We start from the raw sequence: 11,357 nt of genomic DNA on the forward strand, positions 1-11,357 counted from the left end.
TGCAAGCTGGCCTGGCAACTGTAAAGCGGCACAACTGACAAAATTAATGTGGTGCCCCGCTGGGCAACTTCAACGGGAATGCACCAATACAAACACGGCCCCGGCAACAGCAGACGGGAACGCCGTTTCAAACATGGTGCCCCGGCAAACTCAACGGGAACGCACCAATACAAGCTGGCCTGGCAACTTCAAACAGGCACAACTGACAAACGTGGTGCCCGGCTGGGCAACTTCAACGGGAATGCACCAATCATGTGACAAACACGGCCACGGCAACAGCAAACGGAATCGCCGTTACAAATATGGTGGCCCGGCAAACTCCACGGGAACGCACCAAGCTGGCCTAGCAAATGGGTACACTGTTACAACATCAGACCATCACATCAAGATGCTGCTGCGGCAACAATGTATATGTAGCAGCAATACAGCAGACATGTGAGGTGGATGTGATTGGGACCGTTTGGCCCGCGTGCTACGCCCGAGGTGGTGGAAAGTAACACTGTCCTGATGTGAGGACTCCGAGTCGGCACGAGCATCTGAGCTCTGACTAGAACTAGACCAGTCTAGAGACTAGAGTAGTGCTCACCCTCATCTGAGTCGGAGTATGCCGGTCTTTGACTGAGAACAGTCAGACTCACACTCGGAGGCACTGGCAACAGTGTCCGCCGGACTCGTAGGCACTTAGGCCAAGCAGGTCGTGAGACCGTTCAGGCCGTTTAGGCCGGTAGTGCTCGTCACATTTAAGGACGCACTATGGTGCCGACAAGGTGCCGGGCTGGAGCCACCAGCCACTCGTGTCCTGGCTTCGCCAGAAACATCACACAACCCAAAGTCACGGCGTGACTCGCGTGGACGCAAAACACTCAAAGCACCCGGCCCATCTTGGGGTGTCATCACACGCCCGCATCCACGGCTTAGGGGGTTTCGACCGCATCGGCCGGCACGTGGGCAAGGCGGCGAGCCGCCTGATCATCGTCACGCAAAGACTCTAACAGCTTCTCCATCGCTGAGAGTCTAAGACGGTGAGAGGAAAATATCCAAGGCACTTCTTGTTCGAGCATGAAAAAAGGCCTAAAGGGCCTTGGATGAGCTGCATCAAGTACAGCTTCATTAGAATATTGAACTTAAAAAAAATGCTGTGTTCGAGCATGAAATCGCGTAAATCGCGAGGGCTAGACATAGTTATATCTCACCGGAAACTCCGACATGCAATTTGACACTGCTGTGAATAGTTTAGTCGCAAAGTGAAGATTCACGGGTAAATAGCCCCAAACTGTCAGATAGGTTATTTTTGAGCTTTCAGCAGCCCTGGGCGGGTTCTTTAGAGAAATGTGGCTGTTTTTCTTGGTGGACTTGTCTATGTCCAGCTACGCGATGATGATGGTCATTGTCTGTTTCTGAGCTGCGAACGGGCAGAAAGGTGAGACAATGTGGGATTTTGTCCATTTGTGCTGACCTTTGAATTTCAATGTACCTCTCTATAACATGACCCAGCTGTAATGTCATTGGTCGCATTGATTTGATTTTTGGTTTGCTTGTAGGGCGCTGGCACCCATATGCAGTGACCCAGAAAATTTGACACTGCTGTGAATAGTTTAGTCGCAAAGTGAAGATTCACGGGTAAAAAGCCCCAAACTGTCAGATAGGTTATTTTTCAGCTTTCAGCAGCCCTGGGCGAGTTGTTTAGAGAAATGTGGCTGTTTTTCTTGGTGGACTTGTCTATGTCCAGCTACACAAGGAGATGAGGATGGTCATATTCGTTTTCTGAGCTGCGAACGGGCAGAAAGGTGAGAAAATGTGGGATTTTGACCATTTGTGCTGACCTTTGAATTTCAATGTAGGTCTCTATAACGTGACCCAGCTGCATTGTCAATTGTCGCATTGATTTGATTTTTGGTTTGCTTGGAGGGCGCTGGCACCCACATTTAGTGACCTAGAAAATTTGGCACTGCTGTGAATAGTTTAGTCGCAAAGTGAAGATTCACGGGTAAAAAGCCCCAAACTGTCAGATAGGTTATTTTTGAGCTTTCAGCAGCCCTAGGCGGGTTCTTTAGAGAAATGTAGCTGTTTTTCTTGTTGGACTTGTCTATGTCCAGCTACACAAGTAGATGATGATGGTCATTGTCTGTTTCTGAGCTGCGAACGGGCAGAAAGGTGAGACAATGTGGGATTTTGACCATTTGTGCTGACCTTTGAATTTCAATGTACCTCTCTATAACATGACCCAGCTGTAATGTCATTGGTCGCATTGATTTGATTTTTGGTTTGCTTGTAGGGCGCTGGCACCCATATGCAGTGACCCAGAAAATTTGACACTGCTGTGAATAGTTTAGTCGCAAAGTGAAGATTCACGGGTAAAAAGTCCCAAACTGTCAGATAGGGTATTTTTCAGCTTTCAGCAGCCCTGGTCGAGTTCTTTAGAGAAATGTGGCTGTTTTTCTTGGTGGACTTGTCTATGTCCAGCTACACAAGGAGATGAGGATTATTCGTTTTCTGAGCTGCAAACGGGCAGAAAGGTGAGAAAATGTGGGATTTTGACCATTTGTGCTGACCTTTGAATTTCAATGTAGGTCTTTATAACGTGACCCAGCTGCATTGTCATTGGTTGCATTGATTTGATTTTTGGTTTGCTTAGAGGGCGCTGGCACCCATATTCAGTGACCTAGAAAATTTGACACTGCTGTGAATAGTTTAGTCGCAAAGTGAAGATTCACGGGTAAAAAGCCCCAAACTGTCAGATAGGTTATTTTCGAGCATTCAGCAGCCCTGGGCGGGTTCTTTAGAGAAATGTAGCTGTTTTTCTTGGTGGACTTGTCTATGTCCAGCTACACAAGGAGATGATGATGGTCATTGTCTGTTTCTGAGCTGCGAACGTGCAGAAAGGTGAGACAATGTGGGATTTTGACCATTTGTGCTGACCTTTGAATTTCAATGTACCTCTCTATAACATGACCCAGCTGTAATGTCATTGGTCGCATTGATTTGATTTTTGGTTTGCTTGTAGGGCGCTGGCACCCATATGCAGTGACCCAGAAAATTTGACACTGCTGTGAATAGTTTAGTCGCAAAGTGAAGATTCACGGGTAAAAAGCCCCAAACTGTCAGATAGGTTATTTTTGAGCTTTCAGCAGCCCTGAGCGAGTTCTTTAGAGAAATGTAGCTGTTTTTCTTGGTGGACTTGTCTATGTCCAGCTACACAAGGAGATGAGGATGGTCATATTCGTTTTCTGAGCTACGAACGGGCAGAAAGGTGAGAAAATGTCGGATTTTGACCATTTGTGCTGACCTTAGAATTTCAATGTAGGTCTCTATAACGTGACCCAGCTGCATTGTCAATGGTCGCATTGATTTGATTTTTGGTTTGCTAGTAGGGTGCTGGCACCCACATTCAGTGACCCAGAAAATTTGGCACTGCTGTGAATAGTTTAGTCGCAAAGTGAAGATTCACGGGTAAAAAGCCCCAAACTGTCAGATAGGTTATTTTTGAGCTTTCAGCAGCCCTGGGCGAGTTCTTTAGAGAAATGTAGCTGTTTTTCTTGGTGGACTTGTCTATGTCCAGCTACACAAGGAGATGATGATGGTCATTGTCTGTTTCTGAGCTGCGAACGGGCAGAAAGGTGAGACAATGTGGGATTTTGACCATTTGTGCTGACCTTTGAATTTCAATGTACCTCTCTATAACATGACCCAGCTGTAATGTCATTGGTCGCATTGATTTGATTTTTGGTTTGCTTGTAGGGCGCTGGCACCCATATGCAGTGACCCAGAAAATTTGACACTGCTGTGAATAGTTTAGTCGCAAAGTGAAGATTCACGGGTAAAAAGCCCCAAACTGTCAGATAGGTTATTTTTGAGCTTTCAGCAGCCCTGGGCGAGTTATTTAGAGAAATGTGGCTGTTTTTCTTGGTGGACTTGTCTATGTCCAGCTACACAAGGAGATGAGGATGGCCATATTCGTTTTCTGAGCTGCGAACGGGCAGAAAGGTGAGAAAATGTGGGATTTTGACCATTTGTGCTGACCTTTGAATTTCAATGTAGGTCTCTATAAAGTGACCCAGCTGCATTGTCAATGGTCGCATTGATTTGATTTTTGGTTTGCTTGTAGGGCGCCGGCACCCACATTCAGTGACCTAGAAAATTTGACACTGCTGTGAATAGTTTAGTCGCAAAGTGAAGATTCACGGGTAAAAAGCCCCAAACTGTCAGATAGGTTATTTTTGAGCTTTCAGCAGCCCTGGGCGGGTTCTTTAGAGAAATGTATCTGTTTTTCTTGGTGGACTTGTCTATGTCCAGCTACACAAGGAGATGATGATGGTCATTGTCTGTTTCTGAGCTGCGAACGTGCAGAAAGGTGAGACAATGTGGGATTTTGACCATTTGTGCTGACCTTTGAATTTCAATGTAGGTCTCTATAACGTGACCCAGCTGCATTGTCAATGGTCGCATTAATTTGATTTTTGGTTTGCTTGGAGGGCGCTGGCACCCACATTCAGTGACCTAGAAAATTTGACATTGCTGTAAATAGTTTAGTCGCAAAGTGAAGATTCACGGGTAAATAGCCCCAAACTGTCAGATAGGTTATTTTTGAGCTTTCAGCAGCCCTGGGCGGGTTCTTTAGAGAAATGTAGCTGTTTTTCTTGGTGGACTTGTCTATGTCCAGCTACACAAGGAGATGAGGATGGTCATATTCGTTTTCTGAGCTGCGAACGGGCAGAAAGGTGAGAAAATGTGGGATTTTGACCATTTGTGCTGACCTTTGAATTTCAATGTAGGTCTCTATAACGTGACCCAGCTGCATTGTCAATGGTCGCATTGATTTGATTTTTGGTTTGCTTGGAGGGCGCTGGCACCCACATTCAGTGGCCGAGAAAATTTGACACTGCTGTGAATAGTTTAGTCGCAAAGTAAAGAATCACGGGTAAAAAGCCCCAAACTGTCAGATAGGTTATTTTTGAGCTTTCAGCAGCCCTGGGCGGGTTCTTTAGAGAAATGTAGCTGTTTTTCTTGTTGGACTTGTCTATGTCCAGCTACAGAAGGAGATGAGGAGGGCCATATTCGTTTTCTGAGCTGCGAACGGGCAGAAAGGTGAGACAATGTGGGATTTTGACCATTTGTGCTGACCTTTGAATTTCAATGTAGGTCTCTATAACGTGACCCAGCTGCATTGTCAGTGATCGCATTGGTTTGATTTTTGGTTTGCTTGTAGGGCGCTGGCACCCACATTCAGTGACCCAGAAAATTTGGCACTGCTGTGAATAGTTTAGTCGCAAAGTGAAGATTCACGGGTAAAAAGCCCCAAACTGTCTGATAGGTTATTTTTGAGCTGTCAGTAGCCCTGGGCGGGTTCTTTAGAGAAATGTAGCTGTTTTTCTTGGTGGACTTGTCTATGTCCAGCTACACAAGGAGATGATGATGGTCATTGTCTGTTTCTGAGCTGCGAACGGGCAGAAAGGTGAGACAATGTGGGATTTTGACCATTTGTGCTGACCTTTGAATTTCAATGTACCTCTCTATAACATGACCCAGCTGTAATGTCATTGGTCGCATTGATTTGATTTTTGGTTTGCTTGTAGGGCGCTGGCACCCATATGCAGTGACCCAGAAAATTTGACACTGCTGTGAATAGTTTAGTCGCAAAGTGAAGATTCACGGGTAAAAAGCCCCAAACTGTCAGATAGGTTATTTTTGAGCTTTCAGCAGCCCTGGGCGGGTTCTTTAGAGAAATGTAGCTGTTTTTCTTGGTGGACTTGTCTATGTCCAGCTACACAAGGAGATGATGATGGTCATTGTCTGTTTCTGAGCTGCGAACGGGCAGAAAGGTGAGACAATGTGGGATTTTGACCATTTGTGCTGACCTTTGAATTTCAATGTACCTCTCTATAACATGACCCAGCTGTAATGTCATTGGTCGCATTGATTTGATTTTTGGTTTGCTTGTAGGGCGCTGGCACCCATATGCAGTGACCCAGAAAATTTGACACTGCTGTGAATAGTTTAGTCGCAAAGTGAAGATTCACGGGTAAAAAGCCCCAAACTGTCAGATAGGTTATTTTTGAGCTTTCAGCAGCCCTGGGCGAGTTCTTTAGAGAAATGTGGCTGTTTTTCTTGGTGGACTTGTCTATGTCCAGCTACACAAGGAGATGAGGATGGCCATATTCGTTTTCTGAGCTGCGAACGGGCAGAAAGGTGAGAAAATGTCGGATTTTGACCATTTGTGCTGACCTTTGAATTTCAATGTAGGTCTCTATAAAGTGACCCAGCTGCATTGTCAATGGTCTCATTGATTTGATTTTTGGTTTGCTTGTAGGGCGCTGGCACCCACATTCAGTGACCTAGAAAATTTGACACTGCTGTGAATAGTTTAGTCGCAAAGTGAAGATTCACGGGTAAAAAGCCCCAAACTGTCAGATAGGTTATTTTTGAGCTTTCAGCAGCCCTGGGCGGGTTCTTTAGAGAAATGTAGCTGTTTTTCTTGGTGGACTTGTCTATGTCCAGCTACACAAGGAGATGATGATGATCATTGTCTGTTTCTGAGCTGCGAACGTGCAGAAAGGTGAGACAATGTGGGATTTTGACCATTTGTGCAGACCTTTGAATTTCAATGTAGGTCTCTATAACGTGACCCAGCTGCATTGTCAATGGTCGCATTAATTTGATTTTTGGTTTGCTTGGAGGGCGCTGGCACCCACATTCAGTGACCTAGAAAATTTGACATTGCTGTAAATAGTTTAGTCGCAAAGTGAAGATTCACGGGTAAATAGCCCCAAACTGTCAGATAGGTTATTTTTGAGCTTTCAGCAGCCCTGGGCGGGTTCTTTAGAGAAATGTAGCTGTTTTTCTTGGTGGACTTGTCTATGTCCAGCTACACAAGGAGATGAGGATGGTCATTGTCCGTTACTGAGCTGCGAACGGGCAGAAAGGTGAGACAATGTGGGATTTTGACCATTTGTGCTGACCTTTGAATTTCAATGTACCTCTCTATAACACGACCCAGCTGTAATATCATTGGTCGCATTGATTTGATTTTTGGTTTGCTTGGAGAGCGCTGGCACCCACATTCAGTGACCCAGAAAATTTGACACTGCTGTGAATAGTTTAGTCGCAAAGTGAAGATTCACGGGTAAAAAGCCCCAAACTGTCAGATAGGTTATTTTTGAGCTTTCAGCAGCCCTGGGCGAGTTCTTTAGAGAAATGTGGCTGTTTTTCTTGGTGGACTTGTCTATGTCCAGCTACACAAGGAGATGAGGATGGCCATATTCGTTTTCTGAGCTGCGAACGGGCAGAAAGGTGAGAAAATGTGGGATTTTGACCATTTGTGCTGACCTTTGAATTTCAATGTAGGTCTCTATAAAGTGACCCAGCTGCATTGTCAATGGTCGCATTGATTTGATTTTTGGTTTGCTTGTAGGGAGCTGGCACCCACATTCAGTTACCTAGAAAATTTGACACTGCTGTGAATAGTTTAGTCGCAAAGTGAAGATTCATGGGTAAAAAGCCCCAAAGTGTCAGATAGGTTATTTTTGAGCTTTCAGCAGCCCTGGGCGGGTTCTTTAGAGAAATGTAGCTGTTTTTGTTGGTGGACTTGTCTATGTCCAGCTACACAAGGAGATGATGATGGTCATTGTCTGTTTCTGAGCTGCGAACGTGCAGAAAGGTGAGACAATGTGGGATTTTCACCATTTGTGGTGACCTTTGAATTTCAATGTACCTCTCTATAACATGACCCAGCTGTAATGTCATTGGTCGCATTGATTTGATTTTTGGTTTGCTTGAAGGGCGCTGGCACCCATATGCAGTGACCCACAAAATTTGACACTGCTGTGAATAGTTTAGTCGCAAAGTGAAGATTCACGGGTAAAAAGCCCCAAACTGTCAGTTAGGTTATTTTTGAGCTTTCAGCAGCCCTGAGCGGGTTCTTTAGAGAAATGTAGCTGTTTTTCTTGGTGGACTTGTCTATGTCCAGGTACATAAGCAGATGATGATGGTCATTGTCTGTTTCTGAGCTGCGAACGGGCAGAAAGGTGAGACAATGTGGGATTTTGACCATTTGTGCTGACCTTTGAATTTCAATGTACCTCTCTATAACATGACCCGGCTGTAATGTCATTGGTCGCATTGACTTGATTTTTGGTTTGCTTGTAGGGCGCTGGCACCAATATGCAGTGACCCAGAAAATTTGACACGGCTGTGAATAGTTTAGTCGCAAAGTGAAGATTCACGGGTAAAAAGCCCCAAACTGTCAGATAGGTTATTTTTGAGCTTTCAGCAGCCCTGGGCGAGTTCTTTAGAGAAATGTGGCTGTTTTTCTTGGTTGACTTGTCTATGTCCAGCTACACAAGGAGATGAGGATGGTCATATTCGTTTTCTGAGCTGCGAAAGGGCAGAAAGGTGAGACAATGTGGGATTTTGACCATTTGTGCTGACCTTTGAATTTCAATGTACCTCTCTATAACATGACCCAGCTGTAATGTCATTGGTCGCATCGACTTGATTTTTGGTTTGCTTGTAGGGCGCTGGCACCCATATGCAGTGACCCAGAAAATTTGACACTGCTGTGAATAGTTTAGTCGCAAAGTGAAGATTCACGGGTAAAAAGCCCCAAACTGTCAGATAGGTTATTTTTGAGCTTTCAGCAGCCCTGGGCGAGTTCTTTAGAGAAATGTGGCTGTTTTTCTTGGTTGACTTGTCTATGTCCAGCTACACAAGGAGATGAGGATGGTCATATTCGTTTTCTGAGCTGCGAACGGGCAGAAAGGTGAGAAAATGTGGGATTTTGACCATTTGTGCTGACCTTTGAATTTCAATGTAGGTCTCTATAACGTGACCCAGCTGCATTGTCAATGGTCGCATTACTTTGATTTTTGGTTTGCTTGGAGGGCGCTGGCACCCACATTCAGTGACCTAGAAAATTTGACATTGCTGTAAATAGTTTAGTCGCAAAGTGAAGATTCACGGGTAAAAAGCCCCAAACTGTCAGATAGGTTATTTTTGAGCTTTCAGCAGCCCTGGGCGGGTTCTTTAGAGAAATGTAGCTGTTTTTCTTGGTGGACTTGTCTATGTCCAGCTACACAAGGAGATGAAGATGGTCATTGTCCGTTACTGAGCTGCGAACGGGCAGAAAGGTGAGACAATGTGGGATTTTGACCATTTGTGCTGACCTTTGAATTTCAATGTGCCTCTCTATAACACGACCCAGCTGTAATATCATTGGTCGCATTGATTTGATTTTTGGTTTGCTTGGAGGGCGCTGGCACCCACATTCAGTGGTCTAGAAAATTTGACACTGCTGTGAATAGTTTAGTCGCAAAGTGAAGATTCACGGGTAAAAAGCCCCAAACTGTCAGATAGGTTATTTTTGAGCTTTCAGCAGCCCTGGGCGAGTTATTTAGAGAAATGTGGCTGTTTTTCTTGGTGGACTTGTCTATGTCCAGCTACACAAGGAGATGAGGATGGCCATATTCGTTTTGTGAGCTGCGAACGGGCAGAAAGGTGAGAAAATGTCGGATTTTGACCATTTGTGCTGACCTTTGAATTTCAATGTAGGTCTCTATAAAGTGACCCAGCTGCATTGTCAATGGTCTCATTGATTTGATTTTTGGTTTGCTTGTAGGGCGCTGGCACCCACATTCAGTGACCTAGAAAATTTGACACTGCTGTGAATAGTTTAGTCGCAAAGTGAAGATTCACGGGTAAAAAGCCCCAAACTGTCAGATAGGTTATTTTTGAGCTTTCAGCAGCCCTGGGCGGGTTCTTTAGAGAAATGTAGCTGTTTTTCTTGGTGGACTTGTCTATGTCCAGCTACACAAGGAGATGATGATGATCATTGTCTGTTTCTGAGCTGCGAACGTGCAGAAAGGTGAGACAATGTGGGATTTTGACCATTTGTGCAGACCTTTGAATTTCAATGTAGGTCTCTACAACGTGACCCAGCTGCATTGTCAATGGTCGCATTAATTTGATTTTTGGTTTGCTTGGAGGGCGCTGGCACCCACATTCAGTGACCTAGAAAATTTGACATTGCTGTAAATAGTTTAGTCGCAAAGTGAAGATTCACGGGTAAATAGCCCCAAACTGTCAGATAGGTTATTTTTGAGCTTTCAGCAGCCCTGGGCGGGTTCTTTAGAGAAATGTAGCTGTTTTTCTTGGTGGACTTGTCTATGTCCAGCTACACAAGGAGATGAGGATGGTCATTGTCCGTTACTGAGCTGCGAACGGGCAGAAAGGTGAGACAATGTGGGATTTTGACCATTTGTGCTGACCTTTGAATTTCAATGTACCTCTCTATAACACGACCCAGCTGTAATATCATTGGTCGCATTGATTTGATTTTTGGTTTGCTTGGAGGGCGCTGGCACCCACATTCAGTGACCCAGAAAATTTGACACTGCTGTGAATAGTTTAGTCGCAAAGTGAAGATTCACGGGTAAAAAGCCCCAAACTGTCAGATAGGTTATTTTTGAGCTTTCAGCAGCCCTGGGCGAGTTCTTTAGAGAAATGTGGCTGTTTTTCTTGGTGGACTTGTCTATGTCCAGCTACACAAGGAGATGAGGATGGCCATATTCGTTTTCTGAGCTGCGAACGGGCAGAAAGGTGAGAAAATGTGGGATTTTGACCATTTGTGCTGACCTTTGAATTTCAATGTAGGTCTCTATAAAGTGACCCAGCTGCATTGTCAATGGTCGCATTGATTTGATTTTTGGTTTGCTTGTAGGGAGCTGGCACCCACATTCAGTTACCTAGAAAATTTGACACTGCTGTGAATAGTTTAGTCGCAAAGTGAAGATTCATGGGTAAAAAGCCCCAAAGTGTCAGATAGGTTATTTTTGAGCTTTCAGCAGCCCTGGGCGGGTTCTTTAGAGAAATGTAGCTGTTTTTGTTGGTGGACTTGTCTATGTCCAGCTACACAAGGAGATGATGATGGTCATTGTCTGTTTCTGAGCTGCGAACGTGCAGAAAGGTGAGACAATGTGGGATTTTCACCATTTGTGGTGACCTTTGAATTTCAATGTACCTCTCTATAACATGACCCAGCTGTAATGTCATTGGTCGCATTGATTTGATTTTTGGTTTGCTTGAAGGGCGCTGGCACCCATATGCAGTGACCCACAAAATTTGACACTGCTGTGAATAGTTTAGTCGCAAAGTGAAGATTCACGGGTAAAAAGCCCCAAACTGTCAGTTAGGTTATTTTTGAGCTTTCAGCAGCCCTGAGCGGGTTCTTTAGAGAAATGTAGCTGTTTTTCTTGGTGGACTTGTCTATGTCCAGGTACATAAGCAGATGATGATGGTCATTGTCTGTTTCTGAGCTGCGAACGGGCAGAAAGGTGAGACAATGTGGGATTTTGACCATTTGTGCT

Source organism: Sycon ciliatum, chromosome 6 (genome assembly GCF_964019385.1).
Source record: "Sycon ciliatum chromosome 6, ocSycCili1.1, whole genome shotgun sequence".
Taxonomy (NCBI): domain Eukaryota; kingdom Metazoa; phylum Porifera; class Calcarea; order Leucosolenida; family Sycettidae; genus Sycon; species Sycon ciliatum.